We start from the raw sequence: 27,857 nt of genomic DNA, 5'->3' as shown, positions 1-27,857 counted from the left end.
TCTGGCTTTCCCTCCAAGGGGAAACACCTCTATGCGTCTCTTTCAGTTGACCGCATGGCAGCTGCATAGACGTGAATGAGCTTCTAACTTTCTCTCTGACTGATCATTTTTACTAGTAAATATAGTTGAAATCACAGCACAGCCGTTGACTTTAACCTCTGTGTATGTTGATTTTGTCAGACGACATCGTGGTTACAGAATCAGGATTTTAGCAGAGCAGAGCAGCAGCTTGGAAATGGCTTGGAAGTGACTGCTGGTTAACATGTAGTCTTAATGGGCAATGTTTCAGTCACTATTTCATACTTGACAGAAAAACATGTAAATGACAACAGCTTTATTGGCTGTATGACATTACTGTGTGTGTGAGCACAGAGAGTAGGAGAGAAGCAAAAAGATAAAGGGCTGAAACTGGCTGACACGAGGCAGAAAGCACATACAACATCATGAATATGCTTATAGCGTATTACATCACTGAGTGACATTTACCATCTTTTTTGAGCAGGCTTTAGCTACTTGCCATTGAAAGTGGTTGTTTACAGCACTTCCACAACAGTTTTCAACTGCGTTTTCAATTTTGCACATTGACCATACATGGTCCAGCCATATAATAGGTTATGACCTGGTATTGTTGGTGTTTGTTTGGTCTCTTTTCTGTTCCCAAATATTTTATTTATTTATTTTCTTTGCCTGGACAAGTTAGGGACATCACTGTCAGTGTCTGAGCTCCAAATGTTGTCACTTGTCATTATTTTTGAATCTACAACTGTAGATATGTTATAAGCAGACTATGTGAGCAGCACTGTAGACTTAGCATCAGATCACTATAATGCTCAGTAATTATTTAGCTAGCAACCTGCATCTATCTCAAATTCCTACATAATAAAAGTTTGGCCTTAACTCCGCAATATGTTGAGTAACTAATAAAAACATGAATTCTTGCTAACAAGCATTAGCTTGAGCTGTGTAACTGTCAAAAGTGATAAAAGTCCACTTTTCACCAAGTTCAAACAAGACAAACAATGATGCTCAGCTTAGTTTACATTTATATCAGGGTCATTCGTTACTCTGTAGACAGAGTCACAGATCACTTTGGTCCAGATTGAAATATCTCAAAAACTTTTGGATGGATTGCTGTGAAATTTTGTACGGACATTCATGGTCCCCAGAGGATGAATCCTACTTCTTTTTCATCTAGCTCCACCAGCAGGCCAAAGTTTTTAATTTATCCAGTGAAATCTATCAACATATACTGAATGGATTAGCACAAAATTTTGACATTCATGATTCCCAGATGATGAATCCTAAAGACATTAATGATCCCTTACCTTTCACTCTGGTTCTTCTTGTGGTTTTGATTGAAATATGTCAACAGATATTTGATGGAATGCATTAAATTTGGTATAATCATTCATGTTGCTAACAGGATGAATTGTAATATCTTGTGTGACTATCTGACCTTTCCTCTAGCACCATCTTCTAGTCCGTTTTCAATTTAGCTTATGACCAAATATCTTCAAAACCAAAACTAAACATCAGAATGTTAGGTTTGTCATTGAGCACGCTGCCATAGTAACATTAGCATTTAGTACAGCGTAGCCGATACACTTTTAGTCTTATTGACAAAAAAGTCAGATATACTTAATTCTAAAGGCAGAAAGTCATGATAACAAAGTTACATTTCATTTGGTTATGTTTTAGATTCATTGCCTTCCTCTAAGCAGCTGAGCTGGCACACTGCTGAAAGTACTCTGATACAAACTGTGACTTGCTGATGCTTCTAAGATAAAGCTTTGTGATCTCATACTGTATTGGAATATATCTCTTCAGGCTACTTTGTAGGTGAAAGCCAGTTCATCTGCACTTCTTGTCACAAAGCCCTCCCTTTGCCAAGAAGTCCTTCACATTCTGCTCGCCATCTGAATATCGTCTCTCCCATCTTCCCTTGTCCTCTGCCCTGTATTCATTTCTATCCCTCTTTTTCCCCTTCCCTTCTTCACTTCTACTACCCCTGCCGTCTTTCATTTAAATATTTCATCCAGTTGTCTTGCGGCTTCTGTGGCTTGCCAAGTGTCATCTAGATCCCAGGGCCCGACACTAAATTGGAGCACGGAAGTCATTTTTAGAGGCTTGTGTGTGAGAAAGAGAGAGACAGAGAGAAAAAAAGAAAGGGGGTGGGATGAGAAGGAGAAGCAGCTTGGCCGGGGTCTGAGATGTCGGATGGTGATAAGACGTGAAAAGGTGGAGAAGACATGGGAGTGATAACTAATGTACTTCCTGTGTACTTCCTCTTCTCCCCTGTCAACCCCTCCTGCTGCCGACCAACCCCTTTCTCCTTCAGCCTAAGAGATATAACTGATGTGTGATGCATTGTGTGTGTGTGTGTGTGTGTGTGTGTGTGTGTGTGTGTGTGTGTGTGTGTGTGTGTGTGTGTGTGTGTGTGTGTGTGTGTGTGTGTGTGTGTGTGATTCTTGGGTGATCCGATGTGTGATGTAAAGGAGTTGGTCTGTTCATGAATGTGAAGATGTAGATTTATGTGTCTGTCGGACAAACTGATGGCTGATGTGAAGAGAGGTGCGTGCATGTATCTGTGTGTGTGTGTGTGTGTGTGTGTGTGTGTGTGTGTGTGTGTGTGTGTGTGTGTGTGTGTGTCTGTGTGTGTACATGAGAGAGACTAACCGATGGGTAATGTGAAAGTAAAGTAGTGAAGAATGACATGGACAGATGAGACAACGAGGAGGGAGAGATCAGTGAAACGTCTATTTAGCAAAGAGTGATGTGATCACTCCTTTTAACATACGACTGTGTTTCTTTGCGTGTGTGCATATGGTTTCTCATACCCAGGTAGATTATTGGTTCTGGTTGAGGTCAAACGCAGTGGATCGGAACGAATGATCATGCAAATCTCTGCACCAACCTGCAAAACAAAGAATAAGAAGCAGAGAGATCAAGAGATGAGATGTTTAGCATGAAGTCCCGATCTGAGTTGTCCTTTTGTCCTCGCAGTAACACAGACTCTTGTTGTAGTTTAGAGCACAGCTGTGAAAACACAATGACAAACACGGTTTGGCTTTTAACACATTTCTCCCTGCGTTGTCAAGAAGCTCGCCCCCCCTGACATGCACTGCCTCCCACTACAACACTATAAACCATTGTATGATACGTTAGGACCGGTAAAATCACATCAACTGTACATCCTTATTCTCCTGCACAGAAAATAGCCTCATCCCAAGTGTAAATGAAAGTCATGCTTCTGTTGCCGGTGCATTGGTTGACAGGGTGAGCTCACTGTGTTTTATAAGTAGAGAAAATATTTGAAGGGAACGAGAGAGAGGATTAGTAGTTAAAGTGCATAGCCATGGTGTCAACTTTGTCACGGTTACTAATACAATACCGATTTATATGACCAGTATTAGTACTGTGAGACAGTGTGACATGCAAGATTGTTTTCACATGCTGTGCGTCTGAAATACAGAGCAATGACAGTAAAATTGTTTATCAGAGTAGCAAAAACATTATTGAATTACACCTATGCAGCTACAACTAGAACCACATCCCAAGCAACCGTCTGACATCATGATCAGGTATTCAGTTTTTGCACACATTAACGGTATCTACTGGGTCAAATTGACCCAGGACATAATTGGTGGCAGTGTAAATCAAAACAAAAACAAAAGTGAAATGTAAATATTTGACCTAATTTTTTTCTGTTTATTAGTAGAAAACTTTATGCATAAAATAATTTATTTTTTACATTTGTATTTACTGGAACAAAGACAATAATTAAGGTGTCATTGTCATTGGTGTTTTGTTGTGGTACATGTTGTCTGCTGTGTAGGTGTTACCAGTGCCTTGACAACCCTTTTGCATCCCCAGGTCAATAAATACTGATGCTTTGTCAGACCCGTTGGCAACTCAGATACGTAAAAGTTACATTTTGGCATCCGTATAGTGATGCACAGGGTTTTCAGTTGACTCCAATGTTACATTGAACACTTTGAGCTATGATATTTCATTGGACAGGCAAGGCATGACACTGATTTTCTGCCCAGATAAGGTATCCATTGGGTCGCCAAAGTATTTTTTTCTCTGATGTTAATTCCATATTAGAGGTTTTCTTTTAATAACATTACTATTCTCCACCTTCTAAGAGACTTTCACTGGAAACATGGTTAGGTCATGAGTTCAGAGTACTGAAACTGGATTGAGCTGCTGACCTTGTTGGTCATTGACACATCTCTTAACTGACTATACTGTATAACACAAATGGAACTGGGAATTTACATTCCATGTTGCCACTGAAAAACAAATATTTATTATTTATTGTGGAATTCTAAAAGGCCAAAAGGTCGTTGTTCCTGTTATCACAAGTATTATTATCATTATTATTATTATGACTATTGTCATTATTACTAGAAAAAGTAATTTCTAAAGAAATTACGCATGAGAAATGAGTTGTTGGAAAGCGGTTGATCGTTTAGAAATTGCTGACCACCAAAAGTTAGTGCATGGACAGCTATCAAAGCACAGAAAAAGAAGAAAGAAAGAAAGACAAAAGAAAAAGAAAGGGTATCAGTTTATGAAAAAGGACAATTGTCTGTACGTTTTTCTGGATAAATTGTTTATAAAATCTGAAAGATGAAAGATGAGGAAAAGAAACATGACAGTACAAGAAGAGAAAAGAAGAAGGTGGGAGTCATTAAAAAGAAGGAAAGAAGGAAAGAAGGAAAGAAAGAAGCAAGGGAGAGAAAGAGAAAAGAATGACAGAAGAAGAAATAAAGTAGGTAGAATTGGGAGTAAGTAATAACAGTATGATTAACAGCTGAGTACAAATATAATGGATTAAAAGAGGCACAGTTACACAGAAAGACAAGTGGCCTCAATCAACCATAATTTCTGTCAAGAGAAGTTATATTTTACAAAAGAGGACATGTTTCTCTATGTCGTGATGATTAATTTGATCAAAAAAGCTGAAAATTGAAAGTAGAATAAAAGAAAGATGACAATTGAAGAAAAAAGATAATATAAGGAGCTATAAGAAGGAAAGGTGGAAGGCAAGGAGGAAAGAGGGAAGGTTTGAAGAAAGGAAGGAAAGAAAGAAGGCAGGACTGATGTAATTCAGTCAGACTTAGAGAAGTACTACTACTATTAGAAGTAATATTAGCAGATGTAATAGTAATGACAGTAGAAGTAATCAAGGAGGTAGAACTGATAGTAGTATCAACAGCTGATAACATATATAATGGATTACAAGAGACAACAGACAGCTGACAGGATTTATAAGTGAATCATTGTTGATGCTAGAAGTAGTAGTAGTAGCAGAAGTACTGTTAAAGACAGTAGGAGAACTCCAGAATCTAGAATTGATAGTATTAACAGTAGTATTAAAAGCTGAGATGAAAGGTTAAACCTGACAGGACGCAAAATTTGGTGTAAAGATCTGATTTGTAAGAGGCAGTTCTCTGTTGTCAGTATGTAGACAAGAGGTCTAAAGAGTCAAGTAAAAACACCTGTGTGGTCTGTTCTATAGGGCCTCATTTACAATTTGTAGGAGACACAAAAGGGAAGAGGCAATAGTAGGAGTGCAATTTCTGAGCAGATAAAATGATTGCCATTAAAGAGCTGCTTTAAAAAGTAGTAGTAGCAGTATGGTGTAATTAATTAGATGAATAACATTAGATTATACTTAGGTTTTTCTTGTATTTTGACCATCCCGTCTATGAATTTGTGTCTGATTTTTTAAAATTATGGACACTAATAAATGTTTTTCATTTAGGCAATCCAGATCCAAGGCCAAAGTTATTGTAGGTCAATGTGAATGGCAGCTTACTAGCTTCATTGATACCGATTTAATGTGTTAATACATCCACCAGTGTTTGTCCACCTATGAGAACACACAATGGCTGATATGAAAAAGCTGCCATGAAGTGATGGAAACCCAAAATGCAGAATTTTGCTGAACCTCGGGTTATGTGTGTATAACGGCTTTCTTGATTATGTATATAACATTTATAGAGTAAATCTAATCCCCATTACACAAACACACATATGATGTCTTCTCAAGATGAAGAATCTAAATGATCTTGAAGTAAGATACGTATGTTACTTGCAATTATTTTTAAAAGGTATTCCTGAAAGATTAGTAATTGATATTATGTCGCTGATAATATGTTCCACCATTATTTACTGATGTTAAAGCATACACTCACCGAGCACTTTATTAGGAACACCATACTAATACTGCCTGGGGCCTCCCTTCGCTTCGCCTTTGAGATTTGACTCCATGTTGACATGATTGCAAAAAATCTTTTCTGCAGATTGGTCAGCTGCTCATTCATGCTGCCCATCTCCAGTTCTACCACATCCCAAAAGTGTTCTACTGGATTCAGATCTGGTGACTGGGGAGGCCACTGAAGTCAACTGAAAACACTGTCATGTTCATGAAACCAGTTTGAGACGGTGAATTATTATGCTGAAAGTAGCCATGAGAAGATGGTAAATTGTGACCATAAAGGGACGCACGTGGTCAGCAACAATACTCAGATAAGATGTAGCATTCAAACAATGATTGACTGGTATTATGGGGCCCCAAGTGCCAACAAAACATTCCCCACACCATTACACCACCACCACCAGCCTGCGCTGTTGACACAAGGCAGGTTGGGTCCATGGATTCATGCTGTTGATGCCAAATTCTGACCCTTCCATCTGCTGACTCAGCAGAAATCCAGATTTATCAGACCAGGATACATTTTTCAAGTCTAATTCTATGCAGTTTCAGTGATCCTGTGCCTGCTACAGACTCAAATTTCTGTTCTTGGTCAGCAGAGGTGGAACCCTACATGGTCTTCTGCTGTTCAAGGTTCAGTCAAGGTTCAATGTGTTGTTTATTTTGAGATGCTTTTCTGCTCACCACAGTTGTAAAGAATGGTTATCTGAGTTACGGGTCAGCTCAAACCAGTCTGGCCATTCTCCTCTCACCTCTCTCATCAACAAGATGTTTCCATTGACAGGAAGTGTTCTCACTCAGTGTATTTTGTTTTTCACACCATTCTCAGTAAACTAGAGAATGTTGTGTGTGAAAATCCCAGGAGATCAACAGTTTCAGAAATACTCAAACCACCCGATCTAGCACCAACAATCATCATCATTTTATGCATTGTACTGCTGCCGCCTGATTTGCTAATTAAATAACTGCATGAAGCAGGTGTACAGGTGTTCCTAAGAAAGTGCTTGGTGAGTTTATATTACAGTATAAATGCTTGATCATTGAATCCTGTGCACCTAAATGCAGAGGTTAAGGACATACCAAGACATTTATGTGTACAAATAAAGTACAAATAAAGAGTACAAATAAAAACAGGGAGCTGAAAACTTAATATTTACTAGTATAGAACCACTACATACATGTACATGCACAAACACGCACACACACACACACACACAAACTGACCCATGTGTTTCTGTGTGTGTGAGGTTTTCTGTTCCGCTTGCCAAGCTGCTCACTGGCCCTTCACATGTGTGTTTGACCTTTCAACTCTGTGCTTCCCCCTCAGGGGACGAGCCCTGCTCTCTGATGCTCCCTGTGATCATCCAAACACACACACACACACACACACACACACAAACACACACACACACACACACACACACATATACTGATCCATCCTTTGAGTGTGTGGATTTAGCCTTGCAGGGCCGACACTGGTCAGGCTTGTGGTCATCCACAGTAACAGATAAAAGGATATATCACTTCCTCAATCCCTAAAACCACTAGTGCCGGCTATTGGACACACACACACACACACACACACACACACACACACACACAGGCCAATACATACAGATACACGCCAGGCACACTGAGTCCCTGAGCCCCCGGCTTAGCACTTGATCCTCTCTATGGGAGGTTGACACTACAGTAGGAAAGCCCTCACAAACTCCTTCGGACTAAACACAAGCACACAGAAACACACACATAAGACCGTTCACAGAACATGTAGTACATCCCTATGAGAGACCAAAACTTCAGAGGCCTGCTCATGGTGATCTGCTGGTCAGCATCTGTTCACTGTTGAGGACGATGCTTCCTATTTCCTCAACTATCAGTCATCACTAGCGCTGATGAAAATCCGCATCTCAGTGTTTGAGGTGCCGGGGAAACATCAAGAAAATCATGCCAGTAAACAATTGTCCATGTCACTGAATGTCCTAAAGCAAGGACTACTCTCTCTGCAGAAGTGGAAAATCATTTGAGCACACTGACCTCTCCTCTCGCCTCCCTCGAGGTAGGGCGGATTGCCGGCTGTTTCAGCCCGGCAGTGAAGCACTAATTCCGACAGGCGTGGAGCAGACGTGGCTCCAACATGAATGTCAAATCAGCTAGCATCTTCACTGGGCCCAGGGGCATCTGACTGCCAGTTTGTAAGGGAGAACCTGTGGCCAGTGTACCCCAAGGGGGCCTGCATTTAGCACAGTATCATATCTGTTGTGCTGGCAGAGCTGTGGACAGCATATGGATGTAGGTTGAGTGTGAGGTCAGTGTGAGTTTATGTAGGGGGGGGTGTATGGACAGTGAAAGCATGCATGCACATAGACATACACGTTCAAGTGCATTAAATGGTAATGCTTATTTTAACGGACAGATGTTTCTCTTGGGAAATGTAGGATGGAGGGGATTTTATTACGTACTTTAACTCAGCCCTATTTCCTAGAAATGATTAGTGTACTGTTAAAAGGAAAACCCAACATTAAGTGCCTTACGGAGGTGTTGGTCCATAATGAGCCAATAGAACAGTTTCAGCGTTCATTGTCATAGATTCTCCAAATCTTTGGAACTCTACTGGTGGAATGAGCTGCATTCTCCTAACAGGTATTCACTCATTTGGTGTTTTGATGATGGTGGTGGAGATCACTGTCTGGTCAAAAGCTCCCTCAGGTGACTGAAAACACCATAGCATTTGACACACACCATTGTCATTATCAGACCATTCAGTGAAGCAGTGGAATAATCTTTATTTGTTGTTTCTCCGCTCTTTTATTGCCTACTTTAATTTGTTTTTGGTTTAAAGCTAGGGTAGGCAATTTATTATAGAAGCATTTTTTTGTTATATCTTTTGAAATTCTATTTAACTTCACGACAGCAGTCAATTTTTCAAATGCTCTACAATAAAAAGAAAAAATTCAATATTTTTGGCAGTTGCAGGCCTGTAATAAGCCTATCCAAATATTTCATTTGCCTTGCATGAAATGATTGGAAGACTTCCATGCCTGGCTACCTACCTACCCGCCTACCTGTCAACACTCTGCCCGTGTACTTACTGTACGTGACCAGAGTCTTCCACAAGGCTAGGCAGAAATATTGCTATTGGTAGCTATTTAGCTAGTCGCACATGAATGGCAGAGAAAGTGGAGCCAAAATGTCCAGTTCCACCTATATATGGTTTTTCAACAATAGCGACATCTGAGGGTGTTGAAGGGCCTGAAAAATTGAGGACCGTTAGAGAGGTAATTACCTGGTTTGTCTTGTTTTTGGGGGGATTTGTTATTTTCCTGAACTATGTAGCAAAAGTAGCCGTCTACTTATGTAGCTAACTTATGTATTAGCCAAACACTTACATTAGCTATGCTATAGGTCTAAGCTAGTAGACTATGTAGCTATGTTTGCACCTACCTTGTATGTAGTCTATCTGTGTATATGTTCACTGATATCTGCATCGTTGTTATGAGCAAGTGTTGTTTGATGGTATTTATCTTTTATTAGTCCATATTGGCTTTGAACGGAGTGTTTTACAAATGTGGCAATGTAGCCTATTTGTGTGTTTTTGTTGTTATGAGAAAGATTCATCAGCTTCCACACCGAAGCATGGATTGACGAGACCCGCTGCTGTCGCCCCCATTTTTTCGGAGTCCCTCCCCGACCAGTGAAAGTAACTTGATGCAGATAGGAACATGGCTTAGACCACTGTGCTCTTTGATAGGCAATAGTCATAAGCATCTTTCTTTCATATCTAGCACATTTGTTTTACGTACATGAAGATACTCCTTGGCAGATATACATTAGAAAAAAATTGCACATTTTCATCATCTGCGCCACCACCACGCCTCCGGTACTGGTTCTAACAATCATATGTCAGCCTACCAATTGAGACAATTTCTGCCATTAGTAAAACATTTCTAAAATTATTTTTCTGCATGCAAACACAAACAGGATCATGATCTGACTGTGTTGGCCTCCAGAGCGCTATCCTGTGGTGAAGGTCGTTTGCTACTGAGGGGATGCCATGGTGCAGAACCATGAGGCCCGGCGATCCCCGTCAACATGGGGTTATGTCAGGTGCTCCTGCCCCAATCACCCAGTGTGATCATGATGTGGTAACATACTTGTGTGCAAAAGCTAGTTTAAAATCCATATGGATAAAATCCATATATATTTTGTAAAGAATTTGTAGATGAGAAAGTCTAGAAATTGCTTTTTTTCAGATTCTGAACCTCAGAACAGTTATGATCTAAAATAGTTATCTAAACAAAGTCACGGATATGCAAATGTGAAACATTGCTAACTCTAAAATAACTAGAATTGCTAACTATCAAATGACTTTAAATGAATGTGCAAATTTAATATAACGGAGGCCTATGCCTATTTCTGGCCATTTTAAAATTTGGCCAAGTAATACTTGGCTCCCATAATAGGTATGACATTGAAAGCTGTTATAAATGTTTGTCACTGCTTAAAATGCAGCCAAAGTTGTAGTGTTATCATTCTTTGACATTGCTGCCAAAACATTAGATTGCCACAGCATCCATATGATGCCGTATGCACAGCCTGACCTGTCAACACTCTGCCCGTGTACTTATTGTGCGTGACCAGAGTCTTCCACAAGGCTAGGCAGAAATATTGCTATTGGTAGCTATTTAGCTAGTCGCACATAAATGGCAGAGAAAGTGGAGCCAAAATGTCCAGTTCCACCGATATATGGTTTTTCAACAATAGCGACATCTGAGGGTGTTGAAGGGCCTGAAAAATTGAGGACCGTTAGAGAGGTAATTACCTGGTTTGTCTTGTTTTTGGGGGGATTTGTTATTTTCCTGAACTATGTAGCAAAAGTAGCCGTCTACTTATGTAGCTAACTTATGTATTAGCCAAACACTTACATTAGCTATGCTATAGGTCTAAGCTAGTAGACTATGTAGCTATGTTTGCACCTACCTTGTATGTAGTCTATCTGTGTATATGTTCACTGATATCTGCATCGTTGTTATGAGCAAGTGTTGTTTGATGGTATTTATCTTTTATTAGTCCATATTGGCTTTGAACGGAGTGTTTTACAAATGTGGCAATGTAGCCTATTTGTGTGTTTTTGTTGTTATGAGAAAGATTCATCAGCTTCCACACAAGCATGGATTGACGAGACCGCTGCTGTCGCCCCCATTTTTCGGAGTCCCTCCCCGACCAGTGAAAGTAACTTGATGCAGATAGGAACATGGCTTAGACCACTGTGCTCTTTGATAGGCAATAGTCATAAGCATCTTTCTTTCATATCTAGCACATTTGTTTTACGTACATGAAGATACTCCTTGGCAGATATACATTAGAAAAAAATTGCACATTTTCATCATCTGCGCCACCACCACGCCTCCGGTACTGGTTCTAACAATCATATGTCAGCCTACCAATTGCGACAATTTCTGCCATTAGTAAAACATTTCTAAAATTATTTTTCTGCATGCAAACACAAACAGAATCATGATCTGACTGTGTTGGCCTCCAGAGCGCTATCCTGTGGTGAAGGTCGTTTGCTACTGAGGGGATGCCATGGTGCAGAACCATGAGGCCCGGCGATCCCCGTCAACTTGGGGTTATGTCAGGTGCTCCTGCCCCAATCACCCAGTGTGATCATGATGTGGTAACATACTTGTGTGCAAAAGCTAGTTTAAAATCCATATGGATAAAATCCATATATATTTTGTAAAGAATTTGTAGATGAGAAAGTCTAGAAATTGCTTTTTTTCAGATTCTGAACCTCAGAACAGTTATGATCTAAAATAGTTATCTAAACAAAGTCACGGCTATGCAAATGTGAAACATTGCTAACTCTAAAATAACTAGAATTGCTAACTATCAAATGACTTTAAATGAATGTGCAAATTTAATATAACGGAGGCCTATGCCTATTTCTGGCCATTTTAAAATTTGGCCAAGTAATACTTGGCTCCCATAATAGGTATGACATTGAAAGCTGTTATAAATGTTTGTCACTGCTTAAAATGCAGCCAAAGTTGTAGTGTTATCATTCTTTGACATTGCTGCCAAAACATTAGATTGCCACAGCATCCATATGATGCCGTATGCACAGCCTGACCTGTCAGCCAACACTGACCACTGTTTATAACCAACAGTCAGGAGACCTCTGGACATGTTTTTTCTTCCTTCCTGTATATATATATTGCTTATGGCAATTATATATTGAAAATATCTTTTATAAGTTATAGTATTTCTGTAATATGTTATTACTACTACTGTTACTGTGTTCCAAAAAATACATTAAACAAGTCTCATACTATTTTGGTTTTTATTATTTGTGCAGCATATAAAGTGATAATAAATTCAATGGCTTAATTTTTTTATGCTGTAAGTGTAAAGAAAAGGCATTTATCATTGTCATGATTTTATTCAAACAAGTGTGAACATATTATGCAGAACAAGAAATAGATCAAATCTACTTTGTATTATTACTTACTCCTAGGAAAAAAAAAAAAAAGGAGAAGATCCGAGAACGTCTGTTTCTTGGCCTGTCGCAATCCCGGCCTCCCTGTCCTCTGCCTCCGCTTCCTCAGAACCCACTGGTTGCCCTCCCTCTTGCACGACCTCCTCTGCTTCGCCCTCGACCCCGGGCCTGTCCTCTTCGACCTGATGATGTGCGTGGCTCTGGAGTGTACTCATAATCAGAGCCAACAATGCTCTCATCGTGGAAGCTCTAACATGCAAAACAATGTATTATAATACGTTATGAGTCCAATACAAAAATGCATGTTTGTCAATGTGTCAATGATGGTAACAGAAAAAAACTGCCAGGTAGCTACGTAGGTAATGCAGCTGTTTCGTCGGCTAACATTATGGATGAATTGCGCTGAAAATTCAAAATAAATATTCAAAAGCTTAGCTGAGCTTTGCCTGATATCTAACATTACTGCAACCAGCTCTTACTAGCTAGCCAGCAATAAGTTGCTGCATCATACTCAATTTTCAATAAAATTTCCCGATACTAACCTGCTAGCTTGACAGCTGTGAGTACTAGCAATGGTCATGTTCATTGTTTACGTTCATTATGATAATGTTAGGTGTATTCTTACATGGGAATGAGACGTGAGGCAGTGGGATACTGTTAGCGATGACAATGATGCTCTGCGATCCTCTCCTCAACGCTCTCTCTTGTAAACTCGTCCTCTGGCGGTAGTCAGGCTGTGTGTGTTCACGTGTTTTGGAAGAAGGCCTGAAGGGGGGTGCTGGGAATTTTTCAGCTGGATACTTTCAAAATATAGCTTACTCTTGCTGGTTTCTCCAAAGTTTTGTACACCGGCTTTAACATTGAACAAGTCAACTGCCTTTCAAGTCTGAGTCTTTCAAAACTTTTTTGATAGTTAACCAAACCACAGTCTTTCCCAAACCCTAATCCCTAAAGTGCTTTGAGCTCCCTAAACAACATCATGCTTTAGTTGCCATGGTGCTAATACTGTAGGAAACACAATTGAAGTACACTGATAGGGAACATTTTGTAAATACTTTCTGTATGAACATTTTGCATTGGCCCTAAACAGTTTGCAGATTCAATATAAATAGTTCCTCATTATGTAAATAATGAAGAATGAGAATAATAATGAGGATAATAATTGGAATCCCACCAAATGCATTTGCTAATGCAAATTGCCCTTATGTGAACTGAATTTTTGGGATGCATATACACATGCATTCACACATGCACACACACGCCTTAAACTAAATCCTAAACCCTAACCCTAAGTACTTGTGAAGACTTAGAAATCGTCTTATCACAACCTTGGACTAATACTAATTCAACACTCTATCCCAAACCTCACAAATATAAAAAAGGCACAGTCTGCCACAATATACACCGATACAAACGGGTTAACATATGAATGCAGAATCAAACATCCCTTGTGTCACATCAGGGCCTCTCATAAGTTGACAGCATCAGCATTGTCACAGAGGACAAATATGTACTCGTTTTCTCTCTCTCTTCCTCTACTTCACTTTCTTTGTATCTCTCTAGCACCATTAAATTCATCGGTCTCTCTTTCTGTTTAGCAGGTGTCATATACGGGGTAGCGGTGGGGTGGTAGTGGGTGGACGAGGGAGGTTTTGGAGTATCAGCAGGGAGACTGTCACACTAAGATAAACACTGGATGCAGCTGAAGTGGCTTTGGGCTGACGTGACAAGAGTATCGGACCGTGATTTGTTTGCACTGGAGCTCTCAGTGTGGAGTGGCTCCCACACACTCACTATGCATCCTGAAATGTACAACATTTGACTCCTGAGTGTTTCTGTAACCTAGTGCTATGTTTGTTTATGGCCAGCAACATAATACTATACTGTATCATAGTGAAGCTGCTAGTGGTGGTAAGTCAGAAGAGCTAATAAGGGGTTGTTAATATTTCACCTGATCCATCACAACCTCTCAAAAAGAAACCACTGTATTGTAACATTACATTATTGCTATCTGCTGCCCGACCCCACTGTTTTGTTGTCTAAAGCTTGCATTGTTATTTTCAAACGTAATCCACTGACAAATTTATCTTTTTCCATCTCTGACTATGCAAGTATATGCTAAGGCCAGTGGGACAGGGGGAATAGACAGAGTATAGCCAATACATTGCCTTAGTCTGTTAAGATAATGGTAAGTATTAGAACTAATAAAGAAAAATATGGTCTTGGGTCAGATTTGGATCTCAAATTTGGCAGTACAATTTGGGTTAACGCGGCTTGTATCTAAAAGTAGACTACAGAATATTACAATCTTATTTTTATCACCTAAGACATTGGTTGTGTCGGTTATAACATTGTAATCCACAAAAGTATTTCCTGAGATCTCAGAGTACAGCCACAGTGCTAAAACTAGATCCAGTGGAGCCAAAAGTATGGGTGCTCAGACAAAAAGACAGGTTCATAACAACCCAAGTTAATTATATTGATTCAGAAGAGGAAACACAGGGAAATGGTTATAACCCAAACTGCCAGCTGTTTAACAACTACCACAGTTTACAGCCCTACTAGTTAAACTTTGATGTGCTGTGCTACCTGTAGTTGTGCACTCTGGGCTGGCAAGCCTATACCTCAGGCTAGCTAGGCAGTGGATTCAGTGCTTGTCAGCCTATTAGCACTTCAATACTATTGCTGGGTGCCTGTGGAGTTTTACAAAAATCACAGCTGAAGTTTGGTTTATAGTTAAGACAACTAAGTGCCTGTTTGTGTTAGTATTTGTTTTTCATATTGCATTAAATAATTCTATAATCCCCCGGTCAATTTTTTACTCCTGCTACTGCCATGATTCGATATATATGTGAGATGACAGATTTTTACTTACTCCAAAAAATAATACACATTGGTATCAACACAGTTATCGCAATAAGCTACTGTAAGTAAAAACCTCTTGATTTCAAAGTTATCAGCTTTATGTAGCCTATAGATTAACATTTTGGAAGGATAAAGCATAAATTACTTTACCTCCAGGCAACATAAGCACATCATTTTGGTGTGCCACACATTCTAGTGGCCTGAAGGGTAAACACCCAATACATGGAAATCTGTAAAACTTGTAAGTCAGATATATTTAGAGGTCCAGAACTGGGTATAATGAGGCAAAATAATACTTGAATTTCCCAGCATGCATATAAGCGCTGTGGAACTTTCTGTCTCAGCAGACGACCAACATGTTCTTTGTTACTCTGAATAGTTATTATAGTTTTATAACATAGTGCCATCAAAATGTTGTCTTTTAATGTTATAAAATTTAAAAATGTAACAGAATTTCTGATTCCATTAGAAATGATTAATTGATATTACAATACTACCTTTGAATGATTCACAAAAAAAAAGGTCCAGAACCATGTGTGCACATTTAAGCCTTTCTTAAAAAGTGTTATTTTTTTAATCAGCTAAGAGGCTCTGCTTTGAAAAATAGATGTGCTTCTGTTTTTCCAAGGATCTTTGGTTAAGTGGTGATTTAATGTGTAAAATACAATTACTTAAATATGTGTGAGATTAGTAAAGCACACTAAGAAAACAACCAAGTGTATAACAGAAAACATTTAAACCCAGAAGAATGAATTCTTCTGGGCCTCAGATTCATTTTAGTAATCATTACCATTACCATCATTATAGTTTCTTTGCTATTTTCTTGTGGCCTGAGTGACCTCCAATTGCAACTTGTGGGTCTACCTCATAAAACACCTTGTATAAAAAAAAAAATGCCCACCTGAAGAAGCTGAAAAAAGCGAATGCCACCCCAACCCACAATTTTAATCAATCATTAACAGTGATGGGGAAGCAACTAATTAGAAGGGACATATAACATCAACAAACCCTTTTGTTTGTTTATTTTCCATACATAAATCAAGTTCATTCAACTTAGTTTCACTCCATATTTTTCGCCTGGTCTTTCACTCCTCCTGCTGTAGTGGCCCCAGGGGGGCCCGTCCCTCGGTTTGAGAACCACGGGGTGGAGTGTTGTAAATGAACTACTGTAAAGTTTATTAACTGATCTGGTGAGAATGGAGGTGATCGTGTATAATGTTTTGAAAATATGGGAACCTAATCTTTCTTTTACGATAAAAATGAGACAAAATATGAATTTCATGAGCAAATACATCTGGCAATGCTTAAAGACCAATTAATAGTTTAAGGATAAAAGAGAAAATAAAATAAAACATTGTTATCATCAAGAGGGAATATTGAAATCAAATACTCTTACACTATCTGTGTAATATCTGTAGGTACTACACACTAATTTTGCCTTTAGGTAAATATGTTTTAAAGCCAGAGATGCTAATAAGACTCCAGCACCCTTTACGTACGCTTAAGTCACTTTTGAACTTCATTCCTCTGCTGCATTCCCTTTTGCATCGTCCCATTTTCTCTTCTCATTTGCTTGTACTGATGCTCTATCTCTCTCTCTCTCTCTCTCTCTCTCTCTCTCTCTCTCTACTGTCTTTCTATCTTCCTGAAAGTGATTGGTGTGTCTAAAAGAAGAGGGAGGGATGGTTGGGAGAGGCCCTGTCATCCTCACATTGAACATAATTAATAAAAGCAGCCTGTTCCAATTTAAGAGGCTGATTAATGCAACAGATACATCACAGCATGGAGTGGACCATCTCTTTATCTCTCTCTTTCTCTGCTCATGAAAGGATAGAGACAGAGCATGGTGTTATTGGGTTATGGCAGAATGTGCTTATAATAAATCTCTGTAGACAGCTTTTTATTTATTTATTTATTTTGATTTTCGTGGCCTAAGTGTTACAGTTGCAATTACTAAACATGAAAACTAGTTCAGTTTTTGTCTTTATACCGATGATACACTCATTTACTGCCATGCTGTATACCTTGTGAAAGCCAATGACGAATCTCAAATCTGCTTTTAAATGAAAACAAACAAAACCTACATTTAATATTTGACTTTAACTCCATCACAGTTAACTTGTTGTCTGTTATAACACCTGTTACAACAAAACAACTGTGGAAAAGTAACAAATAAGGTTACTCTACTGCATCTCTACCGATGACCTATTTTTGAAAAAAATTCTGATGTAACTGTCTTTCTAAATTGGCAATCAGCACCTGTGCTGATTGCCAATTTAGACGTACCGCTGTGCATGAAGTTGACTCGCTTTTGTGCTACATGTTTTTGTATTAATAATCTTTCTTCTAATCCGCCTGAGAAACACTATTTTGCTTTTCCATTTGAATTCTATTTTGGATAAGGCTTGTGCGACTCTACTTTTTTTTTGCTCTTATTGTCGACAACTCCCATGAAAAGACCAAAACCAATAATGAACTGATCCTCCCATAAAGTATTGCCTGTGTAGCAAAAGCCTGATTTAGCTTACTCTTCTGTGCCATACACCTCCATTGTTTTCCAAAAACTACTCCACCAGATCTCAAGTTTGTTTATTACAATAAATACTGGTGCTATATTTTATTTTGAATCAGTCCCACATAAACCATCATAGCATCCAACATTCTTACGTTCTTACAGCGGAAAATAGTCCCCGACAAATTCACTAATTATTTCTGTTTGAGTAACATTTGTTTTGTCTTTAAAAAAAGAGGGGCGCTTGGGGCTGAGTGTCACAGACCGGGTTGAAAAGTTGCAAAGTATTGAGTTAAGGACTGATACATTGTTGATTTTGATTTTTTTTTTCCATGGGATTTATAAGAAAAATATAGAATACTGTAAGCTTTATCCTTCCATCTGAATCTTGAAGCGGGCTGTTTATTTATTTCTTTGTGATGTCTGATCAAGTGAATTTCATTGTTTCATGACTGTATAGTTCAGAGTTGTTTATATGCAACTTCTCTTTGTTTGCATCTTCTTCTTTTTTTTCATGATGCTACTTTTTTAGACGGTTCTCGACTGGACTACCCATTTAAAAGCCAAATCGACCCGAAGAGAGGAGCTCACCTATACCTATTACTACACATGCCATTAATATTTAAACGTCTAGTACTACTACTGTTAAAACCACTGTTACCACTGGACCACAAATAACAATAGTAAAGATAACTGATCGCTAAGAAATGAATAGTGTTGTGTGCTAATTTTGCTTATACACTCTGACTCTGTGCTATAAAAGATTCAGTATATTTCATGGTGGAGCCATGCAATCAGAGACTGTATAGGGTAATAAAAGACTGATCCCTATTCAACCTATTGCTTCAAATAAATAAGATCAAGAAAAACAGGTAACTGGTCTTGTTTATTCAGAGAGGAACTACCTGGGGTTCTCAAAGGAGCCATGGTGGTCCTTCAACTTGACTTTAAGAAACCACTATTTTCGAGCAGTGTAACCAATGAAGTACAGTAATGGAGTGTAGTGGCCTGAAGTGTAGCTATGAAATCTTCCCTAATGACTCTAGCACATGTGTGTCTGGCTTTCAGCCCTCTCATTAACGTCACTGGACACTGTATACTCTGTTGCTGTGTGTGTGTGTGTGTGTGTGTGTGTGTGTGTGTGTGTGCGTGTGTGTGTGTGTGTGTGTGTGTGTGTGAGAGAGAATGGGAGAGAGCGGGAGAAAGAGAAAGCGAGAGATGCTGCTGTTTGCCAGTATAGCAAGGTTTAGAGTGCTTCGGTGATCTCATCTCAAGTTTGCTCACCCTGTGGCTGTGTGTGCATGTCTGTGTTTGTGTTTACATGCATACACACCTACAGTACTTACTGTGTACTACATGTAGAGGAGTGTACTTCATGAACAGGTAAGGTATGTCTTTATGTCTTTCATTCTCCAGCAACTGGAAAGATGTAATGTGTTCCACCTCCTTTTATAGAAAGTAGTTTCATTTTCCTTCATTTTTCAAGAATAAATGTTGAGTAAATGTTTTCTATTTTTCTTTTTTGTCTCAGTTACAGATGTTGCAGCTCTAGTTTATGAATAAGCAAGACCTGTGCGTGTGTGTGTGTGTGTTTTTGTGTGCGTGTGTGTGGTAAACAGGGTGGTTTGCTCTCTGGAAGAAGGAATTTCCCCCAGCAGTCCCCATCAGTAATAGTGCCTGTAATGAGCTGCAGCTGTCAGCGTGGTTTCCGCACACACATGCACACAAAACACACACACACGTACACAGTAAGGAGGAAGCAGTGACTCACTCAGCAGTGCGCCATCACACTGTATGCTGATAAACAGTGTAACTCATCAGACCTGCATCAGACATTAGACACAAACATTTCCTCAGAAATACTGAACCTACTCCTTCTAAAAGAATCTGAGTCTGTACATTTACTTTACATATTATTGCTAGTTGTACAACTAAACACACACTAATTGTGCTTCTCACTCAAAGTTACAGTGAAATTAAAAATACATTTTCCAAGTTCGTGTCCTGCCTGTTCCGTTGTCTCCTAGTATATGTAAAATACATGTCGAAAAGTATCTTTAATTGTTTACTTATCAAAATCCACCACTTTTGTCTGTCTTTAAATAATTATTTTTGATCTCTCATCCTGCATTAAGGTACTTAAACATCAATTTATCCTGTCAAGTCACGCTATTGTCCTCGTTAGCTTGTGAGTCGTAGAAACTACACAAGCAATGTCATGGGTCATAAGTCTGTGTGTGGATTTCAGCAAAGACTTTATTTTCCAACAGTGCATAGTTACAGTCTAATTTACTCATTTCTCCCACGTCCTCTACCTCCAGACCTAATAATCTGGATGAAGGGAGCTAAAGGTGCTCTAGTTTCCGTTTCACTGTAGCTTAAACCCTAATGTTCTGTTTGGGGTCCTGGGGACACCACGCAAAAAAGCTCAAAAAGCATACCTAACATTGTTTTATCAGCTGTATACTTAATGAATGTTAAATTGATGCTAATTTTATAAGAATTGCTTGTAAAAATGGTTTTGAACTGATGACATCTTTCATAGGGTCTGCTGCAGAAAATGACATTAATTCTGTTTGGGTCGTAGGCACCCAACAGTGAATAGATTTTCATATGTTCTATATTGGTAATTGGTGGCAGCAACCCCCCCTTCATAAATCCTAAATAAGGCATGCATAGCCCATGTAACATCTAAAGCATTGCCTTATTTAGTGTTATAAAAATGCTACATGGTTATTTCAGTCTTTTGTCACCTTCATCAAATGTGCAAGCCCAGTTTGTATCCTAGTTTGTATCAAAAGGAAGGGTCACTACTACTCCAATATTTTTCTATATATTAGGTTTTAACAAGGTCAAAAGATAAGAAAAAAAGGGTTCATTTTGAAATGATTGTTATTATTGTTACACATACGGCAGTGGGGACTGTTAACAGTTAACAGTGACATTTGACACTGTTTCCAAAGTCTTAAACCTGCCTTTTCCTGACATTTTATTTTGTAATATTGTTTTCAGAATTTTAATTAATTTAAGACAATAATAAAAACAGAGCTTGGTGCTTTGATTTAATTATTATGACTATAATTCAGACCAATCACGGACTATCAAATCTTTTTTTTATATGATCAAATTGTTCATCTGTACCTTTAGGTGTCGACTCTTCTTTTTTGTTTTTTATCAGATTTTAACCAGAATATTAGCAGATGTGCTGGTTTATAATATTATGTAAACTTCTTAATAGCAATTTTGTTTTATTGGTAGTAGTTACACAGAATACACACTAATACATAGCTACTGATTCAGGCTGTGGAGCATCAGTCAGGACTAGTGGCCCTCCCTACAAGTGTCTTGGCACTGACCCACCAGGCTTCCCAACAAGGTCTTTCTCCAATTTGACTTCCCCGCACCCAAAAACAAAAATCACAACCATTAACCCGCAAAAAATAGAGAAAAATAATAAAAGCAGTACCACAAACTGGCCCAGCCGAGTCACAGCTTTTTGTTTTGACTGTCCTGGCTCTTGGTGACCTCTGCCAATTTTTATCTCGTTTCACTCTAACTTTGTAGATCAGACTTTAATTTTGAAGCACAGGCCACGGGACAGTGATGAATAGGCTACATCAAGGAGGGCTTAAATTACCCCTCTCCCTGGTGGCAACACTGACTGCAAGGAAAGGTGTGTGTGGATGCATGTGTATGTCTGTATTGTGTGTGTGTGTGTGTGTGTGTGTGTGTGTGTGTGTGTGTGTGTGTGTGTGTGTGTGTGTGTGTGTGTGTGTGTGTGTGTGCGTGGTGACCTAGTAACAGCAGACAGAGAAAAAGGGGGCTGGTCAGCATTTGCCCTCTCAACCCTGCTAGCTCCGCAGCACACCCAACGAGGCAGGAGGGAGGGAGGACACTGGGGAGGGAGGTAGAGAGAGAGAGAGAGAGCGAGAGAGAGAGAGAGAGCATCCACTCTATCTTTTGTGGCTCCTCTTGTCAATGCTTGTCTCGTTTTTGGTGGGAGTTTGTAAGTTTTAAGGTTATTTGAGGAGATTCTAACCCTGGCCTCCTTTTTTTTCATCTCTCCCCGTGCAAATTCTCGCCTTTTCTTTTTTAGTGAATACCATCGCCAGTGGTCTGTGTTAGGGAAGATGAGTTTTGGAGGTCATTCAGATATCGACGAAACCTTAACACTACTTAATAAACAGCCTGTCTCAAACTGAGGTGGGCTAAATAGGAGGGTTTGGCCGACAGCCACAGGCACGGCCTAGGGCTGAGATGAAGAAAATCAAAAACAGGGTCAAAAAAACAGAAGGTTTCTGGGAAGAAAAAAGAGACCAAAAAAAAAAAAAAAATATATATATATATAAAACTAAAATAGGTGTTTAAATATGGCTTGTGGACGTCTCCTTTCAGCCTGTCCATTGTAAAAGTGAAATCATTTCTTTTTTCTCCATCAAGAATCTACTTTTTACAAGAACGTCTTCCACTGAAACTGTACATGCACTCTAATGTGGTGACCTATGCACGATCTCATTGGCTTTCATATGTACATCCACTTTTTGCCCCGGAATCCATGCTGAGCACGGATAAAATGATGCAGGGGCTTTGCCATAGTTCAGGGTTTAGGGGACATATAGTATATCATACTATTTCTTTCTTTTTTTTTTTTTTTTTAATTTTCCTGCGGTTTTCCAAGCTGCTCTGCCAACTGTCCCTCCCTCTGGCTCTTTATCCACTCTACTAGAAACCAGTGTGCCGTGAAGCCGGTGCGCCACGCCGCCTCTCCACGCCAAAGTGAACATCATAGGAGAAGAAGAAGGGGGGAAAAGGAGGAGAAAAAAAAGAGTAAATCACGGGTGGTGTAGAGTGGTATAGCTCAGAGATAAATCACAGCAGTTGGGCTCTAAACCTCCCCCCGTTTCTACTGAACCGAACGCATCTATTTGCGTTTTGAAGAGGGGGCGGAAATTCGCCAAAGCCTAATCGGGATTGTGACAAAGTCCCCGCTGCCAATAGAATCCGCCACAGGAACTTTCAAACTCGCATGAACTGATTATATTCCTCGGGAGAACGTGTGCGGATGAAACCCTAAGGATGTGTGTTGTTCTCGCGACACGTCGACCTGATAAAGTTTACGTTGTGGTCTACCAAAACACCGTCTTCAAAAGCATTGAATAGTCTTGTGCGTGCCTCTGCGCGCGTGCTTAGATGGGGTCCCAAACGTAACTCCAGGTAATGTCGACCTCACCTTGCTGCCCTTTACTAAATAACAACAACAATGAAACGACAGGACCGAATTTGGACTCACCCCCGCCAGAGTGAGTGCCAAAACCGTGCCATGCCGTGCGTCCGAGAAGAGGCGTCTGGAGGTCCGACTTGTGCGTAAAGACAGCAGCGGCAGGAGGCAGAGGCGAGGTCCCGATTCCCTCTCTACAGCCCCCCTTTACCGCACACACACACACACACACCACTCGGAATACTGAGGGAACACCGCATAAATCACCGACCTTATGCCTAAAACTGAAGTTTCGCGCGCACACACGCACGAGATGATAATGGCATCGTGCAAAGCTTATAGGAGTCTGGACCTAAATGTCTGCGCGTGCTCACACTGATAGTCATAATCTCTCTCTTTAGCCACGGGTGGAATCAATGTTTTAATTGTTTCCTCATCTCTTGTGCGCCCGTTTCCCCCCACGTCCTTGAGCAGTCCAGGGCTGGAGCACCCGCGCACGAGTCGTCCGCGCGGCTGTCCTAATACTCAGCTGCGAGTTTGCCTCCACAGAGTCCGCGTCCTAGGATCCCGGCGAATTCTAACGTGTCACCGCGGGTTTATTCCGCCGGATGATGCATATTGATTTAAGAGGGAGGAAGTAAATCTGTTCGTGTCATCAGCGCGACTTGAATATCGCGGCTGCAAACAACCGAAGGCGACAGAGTTGAATTAAATCAGTTTTAATATAAGTGATAATACGGAAACGCATCAGGCAACACAGTTATATACTGAGATATTTATCCTAGAGGCCCACTGGCAAGAACGAACAATATTGGAATTTGATATGTTATTTATTTTGTAATGCTGTAGTTTATAAAGTGCGGTACAAGCAGCACATTAATAAAATGGGGTTGATTTGCTGTGTATTTTATAAGAAAAAAAAGGGGGAAAAAAGGAAACGCAACCATAAAAAGATAAAAATTAAAAAAATTAAAAACAAATCTTTGAGTCAAAGGTATAAAGTTTTGTTCCCGTCATAAGCAAACAGTTAAAAAATATAGAATTTCCCCTGAGAGACGTGGGGTTATCAGATATGGAGCAAAACTGCATAATCCGACTCAGAAGTACAGCGCGTGTTTTCGAAACTACACACTTCGATTCCAAACAGTTTGATACGTGGAGGAGTTGGGTTGTATACGTAGTTTGATTCACTGACGCACAGCTCTGCCCTGCTATGAAATATATTGAATTACTTTCTGGAACACGCGGCTCAGTGTTTTTCTTAGTGCGTCAAACACAAAGCAGCTTTAAGCCCGTTGTTTTCACTACATTGAAGTGTTTTGGGAAGTTTTAAGGAAACGTTTTAATATCGTGGGCCAGAGATGAATGATCAATGTCACTTTCTCTTTCTCTGTGTCTCCAACACATACACACACACACACACACACACACACACACACACACTGCACCTCACCGACTCCCCAGTCGTGAGTACAATTTTTGAAAATCTGTCGTTATTTCGAACGGAATCATTTCCAAGGTTAAAACGAATATTATCACTTTGTTTCTGTTTCGCTGGGACATCGATTTTTGAAAATGAGCTACACACACAGATACACAGTGTGTGTGTGTGTGTGTGTGTGTGTGTGTGTGTGTGTGTGTGTGTGTGTGCGAGATGGTAATTCAAACTGGAAAATAATAACGATAGCCTTTTAAATAAAGCACAATGATTTAACTATATAGTACTGACAAAAAAAAAAGGTCACTTACTGGCTTTGTATTGGTTATGTATGATATTCACACTGCTGCTTTCACAAGTCCTATTACACGAGTCTCAGCAGCACTTTGGCGTCTTGATTTTATTTCACACTTCGATGGTTGAAGAGAATACACATCCTGAAACGTCTATTAACCACTGATTTCTAGTTAAAAGCAGAAAAAAAAAAAAAAACTGCCCCCAAAAAGCGCACACTGGCTGCACTCTCTTCAAATACATCTGGCACGCAGCGAACTGTAAGTTCACCGCCAAACTGGTAGCCAACAAATAATCTTCGGGACCTGAGTCCGTGGTGCGCATCAGGGAGGAACTCCCTGACTGTAGGGTCATGCAGCTTTTAAGAGGAGAAAGATTTGGCTTGTTTCTAGGTAATACATTTGACTTTCATATTGGAGAGTTTGGGTAATATTGGCCAACACACACACACACACACACACACACACACACACACACACACACACACACACACACACACACACACACACACGCACAACCTCAGACATTGTCCTCTAAAGTAAGCCTAGTGGGTGGTGTCTGTACGTCTATCTCCCCATTAGTGAACACATTGGGCTCGGCTCAGAGCAAATTCAGCCAAGATTTTGTCAGACGATACTAGAGTTTAATTCTTTTTTTTTTTTTCTAGAAGAGAGCAGAGATAACCTACTCTGCGGCAGGCAGAGACCACAAACCGAAGCACGAGAGGCCTGCCGAGATTTTGATTCATTAAACTGGTTCAGAAAATTAAAAAAAAAACAAACAGTTTGAGGGAAGTGTGGCGGATTTGAGATTTTAGACACATTGAGTGCTAAACATTTTGGACCCACTTTTATTTGTACTTGGTGCATCGAGGCTGGGGAGCGACCTCGTCAACTTCCTCTCATTACAAACATTAAAAAAAAAAAACGGTAATGAGATTTGCTGCTGACACACCCGCAGAATTCGCCCTTGCCTGGACAACTTAGTACCTAAACGCCCCACTTATTATGTTGTTATTATTCTTTATTAATCCGGGCGCAAAGAACCGAAACCCCCTTCTCAGCCTGGCGTGAAATATTTCGACATGTTTTAGACTAGGAAAATAAAAGTATCCCATGTGTCAGAAGTCAGAGACTTGACACAATTGGTTTTTTGTTTTTGTTTTTTTGTTTTGTCCTGTTCTTTTAATCATTTGGGAAGGGGAAATACAATCTTGACGCCGCGGGAAGCAAAGAACTCTCGGACTCCTATTTGGGGGTGGAAATGCCAAAACAAAAAAAAACGCAGCGCGCTCGCTGACGAGCTTCTGAGAAAGTGGACTTTGTCAGTCAGACGGCGAGGAGAGCTCTCCATCGCCCCGCGAGCTCGCGCGCGAGAACTGCGTGTGTTTGTGTGCGCGCGCGCGCGTGTGTGTGCATGAGTGTTATGTTTGACTGTACACTGTGGGGTGGGAGGGGGTCTTGTAGCATCGCAAGGAATGTGAGCACGGCAGCTGTGTGTGTGTGTGTGTGTGTGTGTCTGCGAGAGAGTGTGTGTGTGTGTGTGTGACACTGATGGATGCGCCAATGGAAAGACGGACAGATGCTTGGGCGGATCTAACGGCATGCAGTGGTGGAGCGGCGCACACAGTCGCGGCGAGATTAGGGCGAAAACATCTTCGATCGGCGGAGAGTCACCAATCACCAAGCCTTCCACCGAGCCCGGCGAACGGTGGGGGAGCCGAGAGACTCTCCGGTTTACCCGAGGAGCGACACGCGGGGAGACGCCGGGGAGATCGGATTCTCTCGACGGAACCGTCGAAAAGAGCCGTTTCTCCGGCTTTTTGACGAGCGTGAGAGACGGGGCGCAGCAGCACCACATCTGGCGTAGAGGAAGACAGGAGGAGAGAGAGAGAGAGAGAGAGACAGCCTTTGGCAACTCACCCCTAGTGCCCTTCTTGTTCTTCCTTTCCCCTCTCCAAGAATCTTTTATCCTTTGTTTTCACCACCGTGGAGCCACGTGTTCCGCTCTGAGGATTGCCTGAAAAATACAGGATCATATTTTTTTTTTTATCCACTTCACCAACTCAGTCGAAGCCGAAAACTTTTCGCCCCTCACTCTGAGGTGAAACCCTGTGAGAAAGGGGAACAGCGGCATCTCCAGAAAATATCTGAATAACTTACATGTCAAGGGTGTAGAGCTTACCTCTAAAGAAAAGAAAAAAAACAGAAAAAAAAGAACTTTATTCCACTCAGCGCCAAGAAAAAGGACATCGCTTGGTGAGGATTTTTGCGCTTCTCCGGTCACTTGAGGCGCAGGAAGGAGAGCGGAGCGCAGTGTTGGGAGACACATCTGATTCGCTGCGTGGCTGATTTAAATAGCTCCTATCAGGCCAAGTAGAGGGAAAAAAAAAAAAATAAAGGGGGAGAAAAGTACCATCAGCGGCCAAGAAAGTGTTTGGCAGTGGGCGCTAGAGCTCGGCTGATCCGCGCGCTCCAGCGAGCCTGCATGCATAGGAGCAGCCTGAGCCCGTCACCTCCTCCTCCTCCTCTTCCTCATGTGCATTATTACAACAAGGGAGACCCAATCAAGCACGTATCTCATCGATCCGCGCACGAACACACACACACCGACATACGCGGGGCGCACACACAGGCACCAACGCGCAGCCGCTCCGCCCGCGCGCGCGCTCGCAGGCGCCCGCGCGCACGCGCACACGCGTACATACTGACTGAGTGACTTGCCCTCAGCGGATTTTTCAAAGCGCTCTCGGACGAAATAACGTGGCCGTGCCAGGCAGGGCAGCGTGTGGGCGACCAGTCCCGG

General features: G+C 40.6%; 1 long non-coding RNA gene across 1 annotated transcript; it reads right to left on the bottom strand.

Moving 5' to 3' along the window:
• Positions 1 to 380: 380 nt before the first annotated feature.
• Positions 381 to 27,571, bottom strand: LOC120792405. Its single transcript, XR_005707803.1, has 4 exons — positions 27,237 to 27,571; positions 26,975 to 27,071; positions 2,838 to 2,914; positions 381 to 2,094 (listed from the first exon to the last, which is right to left on the bottom strand). It is a non-coding gene; the product is annotated as an uncharacterized LOC120792405 (long non-coding RNA).
• Positions 27,572 to 27,857: the final 286 nt, after the last annotated feature.

Source organism: Xiphias gladius, chromosome 1, assembly GCF_016859285.1.
Source record: "Xiphias gladius isolate SHS-SW01 ecotype Sanya breed wild chromosome 1, ASM1685928v1, whole genome shotgun sequence".
NCBI lineage: Eukaryota > Metazoa > Chordata > Actinopteri > Istiophoriformes > Xiphiidae > Xiphias > Xiphias gladius.
This window is presented reverse-complemented; position numbering and strand designations above follow the sequence as displayed.